This window comes from Mastomys coucha, unplaced genomic scaffold (assembly GCF_008632895.1).
Source record: "Mastomys coucha isolate ucsf_1 unplaced genomic scaffold, UCSF_Mcou_1 pScaffold6, whole genome shotgun sequence".
NCBI lineage: Eukaryota > Metazoa > Chordata > Mammalia > Rodentia > Muridae > Mastomys > Mastomys coucha.
The window spans coordinates 30140430-30158681 of record NW_022196912.1 but is presented as its reverse complement, the minus strand read 5'-3'; the positions used below and the strand labels follow the sequence as shown (position 1 = coordinate 30158681).

At 39.7% G+C, this 18252-nt stretch overlaps 1 long non-coding RNA gene across 1 annotated transcript in view; it reads right to left on the bottom strand.

Annotated features, from left to right (window-relative positions):
* The window catches only part of LOC116080354, a 50949-nt gene that overhangs the window by 7925 nt on the left and 24772 nt on the right, over positions 1-18252 (bottom strand). The gene's annotated exons all lie outside the window — the stretch shown is intronic.

Here is an 18252-nt window from a genome sequence, read left to right as displayed (position 1 = left end):
ATCCACCTGCCTCTGCCTCCCAAGTGCTGGGATTAAAGGTGTGCGCCACCACCGCCCGGCTTGGGTCACATTTTAATACAAGTATATAGTGTACTTTGAGCGTATTTTGCAATCATGTTTTTTTGTTTCTACTTTCATGTCATCTACGCATATATCCATATGAAATCTAGGAACCATACCTAAGAGGAAATATGAAATAATTGTTTTTCTGAGATTGACAGTTTGCTTAAAATGATGATCCTCAAGTGCATACTTTTTCCTGCAAACAAGTCCATTGTTCTTTTTGTATGAGCACATTTTGTTGATCACTTTTGATTAGAACTCTGGCTTGGAATTGATCAGTTAAAGCATTTCTCTGATGGCTAGTAAAGTTGAACATGTTTATATATGTTCATTGACCAATTATACTTCATCATTTGAGCAATGTCTGTCCATTTCTTTAGTCCATTAAAAACACCAAGTTGTTTGTTTCTTTAGTGTTAAGGTTTTATTTTAGATCTTGTAAATGCTGGATATTAATCTTCTGTAAGATGTTTTGCAGGCAAAGATTTTTTTTCTTCCACAAAACAAAATTTGTTGGCTGTCTTTTCATTATATTGTATTTTTCTTTGGCAAGGTACAAGTCTGATTTTGAATTCAAAAATTCTTATTTGTTAATTATTGCAAGTGTTCCTTAGCAACTGGAGTTATATTCAAGAAGTACATGTCTAGATCTTGAAATGTTTTCCCTATATATGCTTAACAGTCCCAGAGTCAAGTCCTATGTTGAGGTCCTTCATTCATTTGGGGTTAAGTTTTGTAATGAGTGAGAGGCAGGGATGCAATTTCTTTCTTCAGTATGTGGATATCCAGTTTTCCCAAGCACCTTTCATTGAATAGGCTTTCTTTTCTCCAATGTGTCTTTTATACATCTTTGTCAAAAATCAGATAACTGTATTTGTGTCTTATATACAGATCCTCTATTCATCTCTGATACCCGCATGCCTCTTTTGTGCTGGAACCATGCTGTTTTTGCTATTATAATTCTGTAGTATATTTGAAATCAAATACCTGCATATTTCCAGCACTGTTATTTCTATTTGAGACAGCTTTGGCTATTCAGAGTCTTTTGTTTTTCACAAGTTTTAAGATTATATTTCTAATTATATGAAGAAAGCTGTTGGAATTTTAATGAGGATTTATTTGAATCTGTAAATTGCTTTTGACTGTATAGTCATTTTTTTTCACACAGTTATTCCAATCCATGAATATAAGAGATTATTCAATCTTCTAATGGCTTATTTTTCTCCAGTGATTTGTTCTGCTCCTTGTCACAACGTTCATCATTGTCCATTAGATTTTTTTTACTCACATATTAAAAAGCTGACTACCTGTTTGGTAAACACTGACTGACTCCCATGATAAGGAATTTTACTCTGCATTCTTTGTTAAAACCACAAAGACTGCTTCCAGCTTACTAATTTACATAATATCTAAAATGAATATTTACCATAGATCAGCACTGAGTTTTATTAGGTTTTAATTCTAACAAATGATGACACAGGTATAATCAGTCTTTAAATTTTAATCCAAAAGCTATTTTCACTTCATGGTGCTACATCTAGCATCTAAATGTACACCTATATAGCCTTTTCAACTGAGTTGATAATAATAGAAAGGCCAAGAATTCACCTAGTGCCACACTGGGTGTCCTGAAAGTAATCAACAAATAGGTAAGAAACAGGATGGAATAATGTGTCTGGTTCCAAGCCATGTCCTAGTTTTGACATCCTGTTTGGAGACAGATTTCTGTTTAATCTTTGCACAATGGTATAGTTCTGTTTTCCTTTCATTTTAGTCTGTCAGTGGATGAACCAGCAGAGGAAATTACCAAGTACTTAGTAAATTCTTCAGTGAATGTTGGAGATACTTACAACTGGATACCATTTGATCCCTGACCATTTCAGAAAGACCAATAAATGCTCTAAACAGGAAACTTCTGTTTCCTCTATGTTTTCAAAGTGCTTACTTTCCTTAAGGTTTTAACTTTGTAAATCATGTTTCTACCAAACTTTATTATTTGTGGACACAGAACAAACATAAGATACAATTTCAGTTTCCCAGGATGCTTTTCTAGATAAATCCATCAGTCCCGGAGAAAGACCAAGTTCCACCTGCCCTGAAGTATACACAGTTGCTTAGGAGGAGGTAGGTACCTGAGTTGTGGCACTGAAAAGTCACAAAATAATCAATTTATAAGTAAATAAGGGATGTATGAATGGAAATCAAAGCATGGATGGGTTCTATACATATTTAGGCATTCGGTACTTAAAAATATTTTTAATTTAGAAAGTAAATGAGTTTCATTGTGACATTTTCACACATATATGTCATTTTATTTTTTGCTCTCCAGATTTTTGGTGCATTTTTGTGAATTGATTTTTCTAGATGATTAGTGCAGAGATAGAAAGAAAATATATAGTCTTGTGGATACTTGGGAAAGAAAAGACAGAAGGAAAGGAAAATGGTGGGAAGGAAGAAAAGCAATTACGGAAAATGTGTAACTGGAGCTTCAGGAAGACCGTCAACAGCTCTGTGGGCTGGAGGCTATCTTTGTTAGCTCTAGGCTCAACTTTATCTTAGCAGTTCCTCTGTGGACTTTGCTGAACTCAAAGTACAGATTCCTGTGATGGCAACCCCCTTGTTGATTTGTTCTTCCTGACCCAGTGTCCCAAGGCTTGTGTAACTATCTCAGCAGGTTTCTTGTAATGGATACTTGGGAGCTTAGGTAAGGGGTTTAGCAGGGCTGTGAATTTCTAAACTTATTTGTCAGAGAGGACTGGGGAGATAGAGGAACCTTTCTGTGAAATGCCTAGTCAAACGGAAAACTTGAGTGGAAGAAGAAAACAGGAGTGTCGCAATCATAGCACTTACCTTTCTATTCCTGCTTGATAAGGTTTTGGGAAAATAACAACATTCTTTGCAGAAGTCCAGTCAGCAGTCTCTCCGGACTTTGGTTTCCCAATCCCACTTTGCAAAGTCAAATAAATGGAAGTTCTTGGCTCCAATGAAGTTATCAGCAAACATCTCTCTGCTCTTCTGGAGGTTGTGTTCAATACCAAAAATCTTCTGAATTAGCATTTCCTGCTGGACAAACAGCTCAGTCTTTCAGTGAAGTATATGGTGGTAGATTTGGAGTCTGGCTTTTGGGGCTGTGTCTACTTAGGTGTCTTGGACAAGGAGGAGAATTATGAACCTGGCTTCTGAAGCCGTATTTCGTGGATCTGAGTTGGCTCTACCACCAGGTATGTAAGAGACATCACCTTTTAATGCTTTTTATGTGGAAATAGAATAAAGTGGTGTAAAAGGAATAAGAAAGTTAATCCTGGTGAGTCCCCCAAACTGCACCTACATAGAACAGGCATTCAGGGAAGTAGTAAATGCTATTACATTCTCTAGACGCAAAGTTTATTTTGGTGGCTTGTTCCCTAGATGTAATGATCTTAGGAATCTTATGCTTCATCTGAAAAGAACTTTGATGATATGGATATGTAACTGAGACACAGAGAGTGGATCTCTACAAGGCTGTGGAGATACATAGTGGTAGATTCAAGGTCAGAAGTCAAGACTCCTACTTCTAGATCACTGTAGTCTGTATCACAATTCCCCAAAAGGGAGCACTTCTAAGTCTAAGATGTGCTTAGAGAAGGATGGCAAATAGAACTGATTGCCCCTTATGAAGGCTCCCTTGCCACTACAATCCAATGTTGATTCATTCACTTAGTAATTAATTAGTTCATCCATTTAGTAACAACATAGATACAGGCCACACTCAGAAAGGGAAGTTTTATTTTTTTAAAGAAATCAATTGCAATTAGAGAAAACATATGCAGAGATAAAATTATGTAGCAGTACAATCATACTGTATGGACAGTGAAAAAAGTGCTAGAGAGTTTAGGCCTCAGCTACACAGTCCACTAATGCCTAGAAATAGGGTAAGGCAAATTTATGAATGGTTAAAATGAATGAAGCCAAGTAAAGGAAAGATGTGTGGAAAACTGTAGAGGAAAAAATCTCCTGGAAAGATCAGTAAAATCTTCAGAGAGTGCCATTAGATGTGGTGCTAGACATAAGAATAAATAAAAGAAGTAAAATGGACTCTTGCCTTACTCCTCCATGAATAATTGTCTTTTAAATAGAAACACCTGTATACATACACATGCATATATGCATAAAATAAAATGCAGCTCTCCCTAGAGTTCCTCTGGAATGAAGAAGAGAATTTAATTAGAAGTAAATGAACCTCCCTCAAATCAAGCAATGCAGGCACTTTGAGTATAGTTCAGCATGTGGGAGCTTGGAAGGATGAAGGTTTGGTTCTAGAATTATCATATCATGTGAGTTCATCTCTGGCAGAGTCAGGATAAGCCAGTTCTTGCTGGCCAGAATTGTACTGGTCTGATTTGAAGAGGTAAGGTGAGAAGTTTGAGACTACCTGCCTGCCATACCTCTTACATCAGGGGTGGTCCTAAGCTGGCTAACTATACTGCAGTAGATATTGCTGTGCTCTGGTAGCTAGACAAGTGGGACTAGGAACACTGAGGGGACTGCTTCTCTAACTGCTTTCTGTTATGGTGTCTGTCATTCCCACCAGCAATGAAAGAGGGCACTGGGCTTTTCTATACCCATATTATGTGTCTTTTTGTTTAGACCTATCCTAATGGGTGTGGATGGTATGTTTTTTTTTGGTTTCAGTTTAATATTCTCCAGTGGTTAAATGACATTGAGCATCTTCCCTGAACTGATGAGCCACTGATACTTGATTGTCAGGATTTATATTTCTATCTATTTGGTTTTTAGTGATAGAGTTTCTCTGTGTATCCTTGGCTGTACTAAAACTAGATCTGTAGACTAGACTGGGCTTAAACTCACAGATATCCACCTGCCTCTGCCTCCTGAACGCTGAGATTAAAGGCATGTATCACCACAGCCCTTCTTGAGTTATTTATTTTTAAATGATCATTTAGCTCACATTATTTTGGGCCTAAATCTTTACTTCTGATTTGAAAGTCTGTATTTCCTCTCACTCTTTGGTTTATCCTCTTACTTTTTTTGATGTTTTTATTGGAACATGTATATTCTCAAGTTTCTATGAAGTCCAAGCCATGGCTGCTTTCTCTTCTCATGTGTGATTCTGCCATCATCTCTAAGGATTGACTAGGAAACAGAAGTCAGAATATGAAAAAAAAAAATGTAAAGGGAATGCCTAAAGGAGAGAAGGGACCTGTCCAGAAGGGGGCAGTGAGTATGGCAGAGCACTAGGGGAGAGTGGTACATTAGTACTAGATAGGAAAACACATGCATGGAAATGTCATCATGAACCCCATGGCTTTGTGTGCAGACTTAAAAACATTAGTTAAAATAATAAAACCAAAGCCCCAACAACAGGATCCTGTGTTTTTCTAAGCATGCTGGCATTGTATGACCAGTTTATGATTCAGTGTTGCTTCTGATACAATGTTTGCATTGTGTCATGCTGTGAGGAAGGGGTCCAATGTGATTTCTAAAAATTTAGTTTTAGGGCAGTTTTACGTTTACAAAATATATTACGAAGGTCCTCTAGAGTCCAGCGCTCCTGGACTTGGCTGAAATCATATCTTCTCTGTTCCTTTACTGTAAAGTTACACTTTGATTTCTCATTTTCTATGTGTACTTTAGAAGAAAGTCCTTACTCATCTCCACAAGGTATGGAGTGGGATGTGGTGGTGTGTCTCCTTGGGAATGGAAGATCTTCATAAATTCTTGGAAATTTCAGTATGGATATTTGTCACCTCTCTCTTATTGATTTATTTACTTAAGCTATCATTTGTTTACATCATTCTATTCATGGATGTTTATCTTATTCTTTGAAGTTTAATCCTCTGATGCTCAGTTCTAAGTATTAACTTGACCCAACCTAGAATCACCTGGTAGGAAAGCCAAAATGAGAAACTATCTACATCAAGTTGCTTTTGTGCATGGCAATGGGGGATTGTCTTAGTTAAGTTAAATGATAAAAGAAGACCCTGCTCACTGGAGGCAGCACCACTCCCTGTGCAGGTGGTCCTAAATTATGAAAGTGGAGAAATGTTTATACATCTCACAAGCAAGCAATGCATTACTGTGGATGTGCTATGAGCACCTGTCAGATACTCTACTGGGAATTCCTTGCAGTGATAGACTGTAACCTTGAATTGTGAACCAAAAATCAATATTTTCTCCCATAAATTGATTATTTGTTAGGGTACTTTGTCACAGCAACAGAAATGAAATTAGGGAAATCTCATGCTACTTTCTTATAAACAGCTATATATAAAACTATTCCCCTTTTAAAATGTCATATAATCAAAATTATATAATTACACATTCATGTATCATTTTTTATTTTCTATCTTATTCTATCATATACTCTTTCCTGACTTCCATTTTCTATCCCTCCCCTCTCCTTCAGATCCATCCCCTTCTGCATCTCTTCTGAAAAGTGCAGGCCTCCTAGGGACATCAACCTAACATGGTATAACAAGCTACAATATGACTAGGCATATACCATCACATTAAGGCAATAAAGTAAGAAAAAGAGGGACTCACAAGCAGGCCAAAGAGTCAGAGGTAGCCTCTGCTCATACTAATTGGGTTTTTTCATTTGTTGGTATGTATTTGAGGTCCATTTATGCTGTTTTATCTTTATTGCTGAATAATACCCCATTGTGCAGTTAGATCACAGTTTACCTTAGATATATCACACATTTCAAGACATTTTAGTTGTTTTTAGGTACTGTCAATGATGAATATCCATGCTGTGAATATCTGCATATGGGTTTTTGACTAGAAATACGTTTTCAAGACAATTGATTGTCTAAGAATATGGTTGTTACTGTGCAAATTCCACAAAACTCTGAAGCAGCATGATCAACATGGATTTCTTCCCACAGTGAATAGGATTTGCTGCTTTGCATTGTCATTTGTAATCAGCCTTGTCAGTCTGCTAGACACACAAATAGATGCAATAGTACATTTACATTGTTTTTATTTGCAGTGATTTAATTATGAGTGATGATAAGTATCTTTTCACATGCTAACTTTTCCTAGTTTTGTCTTCTTTGGTAGAATATCTGTTTAGACTATGGGCTCATTTTTAAAGTGTCTTGTTTTCTTGGTGTTAAATATTGAGAGTTCTTTGTAAATGTGGATACTTTTTTTAAAAAAATTAGTTTGATTTGTGTTCCATATTCAAGATATTTTATAAATATTTTCTCCTGGCTCATGGGTTGATGTATCATCTTTTTTTGCTTTTTGTTTTTGTTTTTTTGTTGTTGTTGTTGTTTTTTTCTTTTCAGACAGGCTTTATCTGTGTAGCCCTGGCTGTACTAGAACTCACTCTGCAGACTGGGATGGCCTTGAACTCAGAGATCCACCTGCCTCTGTTACCCCAGTTCTTGGATTAAAGGTTTGTACCACCACCACTCTGTGATTTGTCATTATCTTAATGATGTATTTTTTAATTAGATATTTTCTTTATTTACATGTCATATGATTTCTCCTTTCCCAGTTCCCCTCAAAAAAAAAAAAAACCCAAAACAACAAGAACAAACCACTGTTGCCTTCCCCTTCCCCCTGCTTGCCACCCTACCCTCTCCCACTTATTGGCCCTGGCATTCCCCTATACTGGGGCACAGAACCTTCACAGGACCAAGGACCTCTCCTCCCATTGATGACTATTTTTGCAATCCTCTACTATACATATGCTGCCAGAACAATCAGTCCCACCATGTGTACTCCTTGGTTGGTGGTTGAGTCCCTGGGAGCTCTGAGGGTACTAGTTAGTTCATGTTGTTGTTCATCCTAAGGGGCTGCAAACCCTTCAGCTCCATTGGTCCTTTCTCCAACTCCTTCATTGGGATCCTGTACTCAGTTCAATGGATGGCTGTGAGCCTCTACATCTGTATTAGTCAGGTACTGTCAGAGCCTCTCAGGAGACAGCTATATCAGGCTGGCTGGCTTGTCCTTCCTTCAGTCTCTGCTTCATAGTTAGTCTCTGCAACTCCTTCTGTGGGTATTTTGTTCCCCCTTTTAAGAAGGAATGAAAAGTCCACATTTTGGTCTAGGTAGAAAAACTTGAATTTTAATAAGAAGCAACTTATCGTCTTGAAAAGTTTTGTATTTTATATTTATGTGTATGCTTTGTTTTGTATTACTTTTACCTATCTTGTAGATTTTTATGTATAAACACCCAGTTGCTCTAGTACCATTTGCTGACATAACCATTCTTTCTCTACTGAAGTGCTTTTGCTCTTCCCACAGATCAGTTGGCTGTTTGTGTGGGTTTATTGGTGGCCTCTGTTGACCATATTAAAGACAGGTATGTCTATTCTTCAATACCATGCAGTCTTTGTTACTATAGCATTGCAAAAGACCTGGAAATAAGGTAGTTTTGATGCTTTGACACACTTTTCCTCTTCTGTGGAGTATTCTTGCTCTTTACCTTTCCATCTAGTATCAGTTGCTGATGCCCTACTTTCTATTCATATGGCTGTGAAGAAGTGATCTCTTAGTGACACCATTTTGCCACCTACAGTTATGTCCTACCTCTTCAATTACATCTTTATTCATATTATGACAATTTTGTGGTTTTTCTTCATACATGTCTTGTGAACAGTTCATTAGATACACTTCAGATTGAGGTGCAAATTTAAGTAGCATGGCTGTCATAGTTAGGCTCTGTCAACTTGACACAAATTTAGGTATACCTGGAAAAAGAAGTCTCAACTAAGCACATGACTGTGAGGCACTGTCGTGATTGGGAATCCCAGCCCTCTGTGGGTGGTGGTATCACAGGGAGGGGGCCCTGTGTTGTACAAGAAAGATACACGAGCATGCCATGGTAAAGAAGCCAGCAAGCTGCACTCATCTATTGTCTCTGCATAAGATCTCGCCTCAGGGTTCTTGCTTGAGTTCCTGTGTTGACTCAGTGATGAACTGTAATTTTGAAGTGTAAGCCAAACAAACCCTTTCTTTCTACAAGTTGTCTTGGGTTGTGGTGTTTATTATAGTAAAAGAAATAAGCTAGGACAGAAATTGGTACCAGAGTGGGTGTTACTGCAACGAACCTGATGATGTTTTGTTGGAGAATTGTGAAAATGTTTGGAACTTTGGGATGGAAATAATATTGTGTTAGTTAGAGTTCTTTGCTGTGAAGAGACACCATGATCAAGGCAGGGCAACTTTTATAAAGGACAACATTCAATTGGGGCTTGAAACTTAGTAACTAATTAGTTGGAGTTATCGATAGAGTGTAGATTTCACCCAGCTCTAGTGCTGATTAAGGCTTAATGTAAATATAAAGATTATGTGTGTCTTTTATCAGGGTACTAAATGGTCAAAGATGGGGTAGAAACCTGGATTGGGATTAAAAATTTCTACAACATCCTGGTGCCTCAATGTCTGGCAAAAACTCTAAAAAAATTAATTTCAGACTCCCAAATGAAAAACACACATTGTCCCTTTAAGATTAAGAGGTGGAGAGAATTGGTTTCTTAGCCACTGGTTGCCCCATGCTGCTTGTATTATAATGTGAATATTGGTTTCTCAAGACCTGGTTGCCCCCGAGAGTGTCCATATGAAGACCCAAGTGACAGACCCAAGCAATACTATGTGACCTTGCCCCCAAGTTATTTCTGATAAGTAAAGTTGCTGACAGTCAGTACCTGGGCAGAAGAGACATAGGCAGGTTTTAGAGTCCCCTAGCCTGGTGAGTCAGAGTAGAACCACAAGGGAGAGAAGAGGGTGAGGAAAAATGGAAAGTTGCCATGGGCTAGGAGTCAAGAAAACATGGCCCTGAGGGTTGGCCAGTTGGAGTTAAGAGCAGGCCAGATGCAGCATAGTGAGTAGTGACTTGAGGTGATTGATATGAAATAGATTTTAATAGCATAGAAAGTAGATATCTGGCCAGCTCTAGTGCTGATTAAGGCTTATGGTAAATATAAAGATTGTGTGTGACTTTTATCTGGGAGTTAAATGATCAAAGGCAGGGTGGAAACCCTGGATTAGTGTGGGACAATGGGCAGTTCTGACAGCTGGGGTCCAGTAGAGCAGCCATCTGAGAACCCCGAGACCCACTTAGCAAAGTAAATTTGTTGACAAGGGGTGGTAGGTGGTAGGCATTCGGTGATAGCTCCTGAGATGATGACTCAGATTACAGCCCAGACCCCTCACAGCTGCCCCTGCAGGAGATGTGTATTCTATCAGGCAGACAATACCCCAAGCTCCCAGCATTCTAGCTGGACCTTACACCCAGTCATCTGACCACAAGCCAAGCATACCATGCCCCATACAATAAAAGGGGCTGTTTACCCCCTCCTCACTCTCTTACTTCCTCTTACTCTTGTTCTCTTGCACCCTCACTCTCTTACTCTTCTCTTACTTCCTCTTACTCTTCTCCTTTTCCTCTTGCTCCTCACTCTCTTCCTCTTACTTCCTCACTCTTTTATTTACTCTCTCTCCTCTCTGCTCTTTGTTATCTTCTATGGCTTTCTCCCTCTCCTCTCCTCTCCTCTCTCTCTCTCTCTCTCTCTCTCTCTCTCTCTCTCTCTCTCTCTCTCTTCTTCCTCTCCTTTCTTTCTCTCTACTCAACCAGCATATTCTATCCTTCCTACAATTAAGATAACTCATTTATACATTGCCTCCTTTTTAACTAAGGTGCTGTGCAGCAAACAGGTCAGTCCTGGGGGGGAGAGAGAGACCTAGGCCTCAGCAGCAGGCCCTCTGCCTCCAGGGAGAGAGAGAGAGAGCGAGAGAGAGAGCGAGAGAGAGAGAGAGAGAGAGAGAGAGAGAGAGAGAGAGAGAGAGAGAGAGAGAGAGAGAGAGAGAGAGCATCAGCTGGGCCTCAGTCCAGGCCACCCTGCCTGACAGATTGGCACTATAAAAATTTCTACAACAAGGGCTTGCTTACAGTTTCAGAGGCTCAGTCCATTATCATTATGACAGGAAACATGGCAGTGTCCAGGCAGACATGGTGCCGGAGAAGAAGCTGAGATTTCTACCTCTTGACCTGAAGGCACTCAGATAGAGACTGTTTTCCACAGGCATCCAAGAGGAGGGTCTCTTCCACACTTGGAGGAACTTGAGCACAGGACCTCAAAGCCCATCCCCAAAGTGATATACTTGCTCCAACAGGACCACACCTCCTAATAGTGCCACTTCCCATGGGCCAACCATATTCAAACCACCAAACCCACTGAGGGTTCAAAGCTTTGTGGGTTGTTCTTTAGGAGCTCAGAAATAATGCTGAGACAAAAGCATATGATGGAGGCCTGGTTTGTGACATTTCAGAGGGAAAGTGAAGACTCTAAGGGCTATTCATGTGATATTTTGGATTAAGGATCTACTGAAGTCAAACCTTTTCTGGACAAAAGATGGTGGTCAGTGGAGATGGAATAATCATCTCTGATTAATATAGAGATCAACATCATAGAAACAAAATGTTCTGAGAAGTATTTCCTAAGAGTGAGTTAGTACATAGAAGCACATGGTGACAGGGGTCAGAATTCCTACAGTGAGGCCAAGAGAGGATGGGTGGAGGTCCAGCCTCAGTTTCAGTTAAGTTCCCAGAGATGCCAGAACTGTGGTATGACTACAAAGGAGAGCAGTAGATTTGAAGTAGAGCTGTTCTATGCTTATGAGACAAACAGTGTAGGCTATAGACGCCAGAGCTGGTGTGTGTGTGGTTGAGGCTACACAAGCTTTTAGAACCTAGAAGATAATGAGTGAATCCTAGATATTGAAAACTAAACTGTTACACTGTTAGAGTTTGGTTTTTCTATGGTCTTGTTGTAAATATGCCTTGGTGATTCACTTTTAAAACAAGAAAGTATGTAACTTGTTTTTTAAGTTAAGAGACTTTTGAGTTCAAAAATTATTTTGTGTATATGAGCATCTTGCCTGCATGTATATCTATGCATCATGTGCATGTCTGGTGTCCACAGAAGCCAAAATATGGTGTTGGATATCATGAGACTGGAGTTACAGTTATAAGTCACTAGATGGGTACCAGGAATCAAACCCAGGTCCTCTGGAAGAGCAGCCAATGCTCTTAATCACCTACCTATCTCTCCAGCCCTGGAATTTAAAATTTAAAGAGAACTTGGACTTCCAAATGATTAGAATTTTTAAGAGACTGGATGAGGAATTCTGGGAGGGGGGACCAGGAGAAGGGGAAAACATTTGGGATGTAAATAAATAAAATAATTAATTAAAAAAGAAAAAAATAATGGCATTCAACAGCCAAAAAATAAATAAATAAAATACAATAAATAAAAAGTGTAAAATTTTTAACAGGACTGTGGTTTTAATTGCAATATTAACACAAGTTCTTGGGGGACAAGAAATGAAAAGTATATGCCTTAAAGATACATCTACTCAATGGAATACTATGCAGATATTAAAAAAAAAGACATCATGAAATTTGTCATGGATGGGACTAGAAAATATCATCCTGAGTGAGGTAACCCAGAGCCAAAGGATAAGCATAGTATCCACTTATAAGTGGATATTATACATAAAGTACAGGATACTCATGCTACAATCCACAGACCCAAAGAAGCTAAATAACCAAGAGGGCTCAAGGGAGGATGATTGAGTCTCACTCAGAAGGGGAAATAAGATAGTCATTGGGGGTAGATGGAGGGAGGGAACTGGATGGGAGAAGGGATGGGGAGAGGATCAGGTGTAGGGAGAGCTGGGCAGAGAGGCCTGGGAGAGTGCATGGAATTTGATTCAGGAGTTGGTAGTGGTAGTGGTGGTAGCCTCTCTAGGATATGCCAGAGACCTGGGATGGGAAGGTCTATGAGGGTAACTCTAGCTGGAGATATGGAGACTGAAGTGGCCACCTCCTGTAGCCAGGCAGGGTTTCCAGTGGAGGGAGGGGCATCAACTTATCCACAAAACCTTGGACCCAAAATTTGTCCTGAGTACAAGAAGTGGAAGAACAGACGTGGAACAGAGACTGAGGGAATAGCCAACCAATGACTGGCCCAACTTGAGACCCATTCAATGGGGAAGAACCAATCCATGACACTGTTATGCTTGTAGACGGGATCCAACCATAATTTTCCTCTGAAAGATTCCACCCAGCAGATGACTGAAACAGATGCAGAGACCCACAGCCAAATATTAGATGAAACTTGGAGACTTATGGAAGAGTTAGGAGAAGGATTGAGGGACCTGAAGAGGGAGTACAAATACTCTACACGAAGACCAATAGAATCAAATAATTTGGACCTTTCGAGGCTCCCAGAGACTAAACCACTAACCAAAGAGCATACAAGGGCTGGACCAACCCCTTCCACAAAGCCACACACATATGCAGCAGATGTGCAGCTTGGTCTTCCTGTGGGTCCTCCAACAATTGGAGCAGGGGCTTACCCTGACTCTGTTGCCTCCCTGTGGATTCTCTTCCCCTAACAGGGCTGCCTTGTCAGTCCTCAGTGGGACAGGATGTACCTAGTCCTAGAGTGACTTGAGGTGCCAGGGTGGGTTGGTACCCAGAGGGCACCTCCCCCTTCTGAGAGATATAGGGGAAGGAGGAATGTGGGCAGGAGCTGTGTGTGGACAGCAGGGAGGAGAGAGACTGCCATCAGGATATAAAGTGAATGAATGAATGAATAAATAAATAAGTAAATAAATAAATAAACAAAAAGAATCTCCTCTATAAGACTGATCTGAGGGCCTGTCTTTAGGGTATTTTGTTGAATGACAGTTGATGTTTAAGGGGCCACTTAACTGTGGGCAGTGCCATCTCTGGGAAAGTGGTCCTAGGGGTTATAAGATAGGTGGCCAAGCAAGCCAGTAAACAGCATTCCTCCATAGTCTCTAGTTCAGTTTCTCCTTGAGTTCCTTCTTTGACTTCCCACAATGACGTAGAAGTGTAGGCTAAATAATCCCTTCCTCCGTGCCATCTGGGTCACGTGTTTATTGTAGCAGTGGAAAGCAAACAAAGGCAATTCTTTAAAATTCAAATTCCAATTGTTCATTGTAGGTATGTAGAAAGTTAACTTTCGTATGTAGCTATAATCATTTATTAGTCTAAAGAGATTTTGTGGTAGATGAATTGGGAAGACTGGAGGAACAGTGGAGATTGAGCTGAGACCTATCCAGGGGAGTAGATCTTACATATAGAGCATACTCAGGACACTTTGAAATGGAAGCTTTTCCTTGCCATCTATAGTCATGAGATTTTTCTTGGGTCTTAATAAGAAAATGTACAAAGTTTCTGGAGATGTAGATGATGAATACACAAGGTTTCCCCATGTACCTGAGGTCTCAGGCATTCCCTACTCTCAAGCTACACCACACTCAACTCCAGCAATGTGCCAAACATTCTCATCAAGTGTTCCTATTAATTTATGACTCTGGTGGTTTCTGCTCCAGGTAACTCAAGTTCAGTGACTGTTGAATTTAGTTTTTTTCTGGGTTTGAAATTGTCTGTTTACCTTACAACTTCAGCTCTAGGAAGTGTTCTTAAATAATCATTGATTCCAGCATTGTTCAGTTTTTTGTGTCATTGTAAGATTATGAATGTTGATTTTCAATATTTCTGTATATTGAGCTGGACTCTTCCATTTCAACTGTTTTGTTTGCATTTGGATTTGTGGTTGTATCAGCACCATTTGGTAACTTTTCTTGTGAAAACACTGATCCATAAATGTGAGGGAATATACCAGGTCCTCAACCCTAGTCTATTAATCTGTGCCTCCTCTATGTCTGGAGCATGCCTTGATTACAGTGGAATGTGGTCAGTTTTGAAGTAGCGTGCCTCCTCCACTTCTGTCACTGCTTTCTAAGATAGGCTGCTCTGATTTAGTTCCACTTCCTTATGAACTTTAAGATAGAATGTCAATATCAGCAAAGAAACAAGATGAGACTTTAAAGTTGTTTTGACCAAATCTGTAAGCAAAGTATCTGCCTATTTCCACAGTGTAAGCACACAAACTCTTCTTTATTCTTTTTTTCCATGTTTCACTTTTTTTGTTAAATATATTTCTAAAAATTTTATTGCTTCACTATTGTTGTGAATGAATTGTCTTATTAGTTTCATTTTTGACCCTATACACTTTATAGGAATAATATTCATCTTTTACTGATATTATACACTGCAATCTTATAGACCCTTTTATTAGTCACTTATTGACTAAAATGTTTCTTATAATTTTATGATGCTTTATTTAGGGAGATCAATTAAAGACTCATACATTGGTTTTAAGATGTGTACAAGACTGATTCTTTATTATAAGAAAAGTATGCTCTGCCAGTGTTATTAAGAAGGGGGAATGCGTGTTTTTGTTATTGTTGTTGTTGATTTTTTTGTTATGGACATGATATGTGGGCAATCATAAGCAGGAGAGAAAGCCCTGGAAAGAATGATTTTTCTTCTTAGATTAAAAAAAAGAAGAAGAAGATGGCTGATCAAGTGCCAAAGGAGTCAGAAAGAAGCAGGGCAGAGCTGACACACTAGCTGTGAGACACCTTACAGTTTTTCTTCACCGGGGAACAGCGGGGTACATCTGAAAGAGCACACAAGCTAGAATATAGTTTAAAGCTGCTGACGGAAAGCCAGCATCTGCTTGAGGGAGTCCTTGATGACTCTGATTTCTCTGAGACGCACAGAGTGAATGATTGAGGGAACAGGTTTTCAGAGAGTGGAAACGTTTGAAATAATTATTTGGAAAACTATTTGGAACCTGGGAATTAAAGTAAGTCTTTAACATGGAAACTCTGTAATAAAAATTCTCTGCAGTCATCTTTATACAAAGGATTCTATTTAAAAAGAATAGAAAATTCTCTGGAGTCTCCTTACAGCGAATTTCCATTATTACCGAAGCAACTGCAGTCGGCCCTGAATGAAGGCAGCTGTATGAAAGGTCCTTGGTGTGTTCCTACCTTCTGGTGAGTTGGCCAAGAAAGCCTAAGGAAAGTTTTAATTAAGCTTTGCGTGAACTATTCTATATCCAAAGCCCATTCAACTTTGTGGCCCAGCAGCCCCAGTCAGTTTCTGAACTCTTTATTATCTCTGAAATGTACCAGGGAGAAAATGACTTCTCTCCAGACCCCTGATGGGGACAGTAAACCTGACTCTACACTTGATAGACTGATCCTACCCCTGCCCTAGAGCCTAAAGAGAAACCTCTGGAATGTGTTCTTTGACTCAAACCTAAAATTCCAGCTTACATGTGAGATGCTGGTAAGATATCTTAACATCTGTTTGGTGGAAGCTAATGCTGGGCAGGTACGGTTTGTGATTTTTGAATATAGAGGGGCTATGGCCTGAGAATCATGATCTTTGACTCACATTTGTATATTGAAATTCTAACACTTATGGAGGTGGTGTTTGAATAAAAATGATTGTAGCTTCTGAACTTGACACAGATATTGTTTATTAGAAGTTTATTTTTATTGCTTTTAATTGTATGTGTGTGTGTGTGTGTGTGTGTGTGTGTGTGTGTGTGAATATACATAAGTGAGTGCAGTTGCCTGTGGAAAATACCCCTGGAGGTGGAATTGTAGGCAGTTGTGAGTCACCTGACATGGGCACACATACAGACACACACATACACACACAAACACACACACACACATACAGACACACCCTATGTGTCCTCTGGGTACAGAGAGGTAACAGAGGAGTTTAGTTGTTTGCAATTTTCACTATTTTGAATAAATGTGCTTTTCTAAGAAGTGAATTGAAAGTTTGTAATGGAGTTTCACCGTAAGAAGACTTTAGAGAATTCTAAATTCTTTTTAAATGGAATCCATTGTATCAATATGACTTTGGAGGATTGTTATTAGATAGTTTCCATGTAAAAGACTTACTTTAATTTACCTTTTTCTCACTTTCTGGAGCAAAATCTCAAAACTTTTATATATGTTTTAGATATTTATCCAGTTTCTCTAAGCAAATGGAAGTGCTCATGATTATACTTTTGTATCTATGTGATCTGCTTAGTGGTCTCAGTCTTTGTTTTTCACATTCCTGAGTATTAACTGAGATGATGCCCAGTAAGGGTATCCTGGATGCTTGATCTTCAGTGTTTATTATAGTGTCATTACAGTCCCAGTGTCTCCAGGATGGGTGGAGCTGGTCCTTGAGTCTGTGGCTTCCCTGAGTTGTGAGAAGTACACTCAGAACTCCTTTACAGTTAGGGTTAGGGTTAGGGTTAGGGTTAGGGTTAGGGTTAGGGTTAAGGTTAGGGTCAGGGTCAGGGTTAGGGTTAGGATCAGGGTTAGGGTAGTGTTAGGGTTAGGGTTAGGGTTAGGGTCAGGGTTGTGTTAGGGTTAGGTTTAGGATTAGGTTTAGTGTTGGGTTAGGGATCAGGGTTAGGGTTAGGGTTAGGGTTAGGGTTAGGGTTATGTATAGGGTTATGGTTAGGGTGATGGTTAGGGTTAGAGCTTTAGAGGGTTAGGGTTAGGGTTAGGGTTATGGTTAGGGTTCGTGTTGGGGTTAAGGTTAGGAACAGGGTTAGTGTTAGGGTTAGGGTTAGGGTTAGGGTTAGGGTTAGGGTTAGGGTTAGGGTGATGGTTAGGTTTAGAGGGTTAGGGTTAGGGTTAGGTTTATGGTTAGGGTTCGTGTTCGGGTTAGGGTTAGGAACAGGGTTAGGGTTAGGGTTAGGGTTAGGGTTAGGGTTAGGGTTAGTGTTAGGGTCAGGGTTTATGTTACAGCTAGGGCTAGGGTTAGGATTAGGGTTAGGGTTAGGGTTAGGGTTAGGGTGATGGTTAGGGTTAGAGGGTTAGGGTTAGGGTTAGGGTTAGGGTTAGGGTTAGGGTTCGTGTTGGGGTTAGGGTTTGGAACAAGGTTAGGGTTAGGGTTAGGGTTAGTGTTAGGGTCCAGGTTAGTGTTACAGGTATGACTAGGTTTAGGGTTAGGGTTAGGGTTCGTGTTGGGGTTAGGGTTAGGAACAGGGTTAGGCTTAGGGTTATGGTTAGTGTTAGGGTCAGGGTTGGTGTTACAGCTAGGGCTAGGGTTAGGGTTAGGGTTAGGGTTAGGGTTAGGGTTAGGGTTAGGTTTAGGTTCGTGATGGGGTTAGGGTTAGGGTTAGGGTTAGTGTTAGGGTTCGTGTTGGGGTTAGGTTTAGGAACAGGGTTAGGGTTAGGGTTATGGTTATGGTTATCGTTAGGGTTAGGAACATGGTTAGGTTTAGGGTTAGGGTTAGGGTTAGGGTTAGGGTTAGAGGGTTAGGGTTAGGG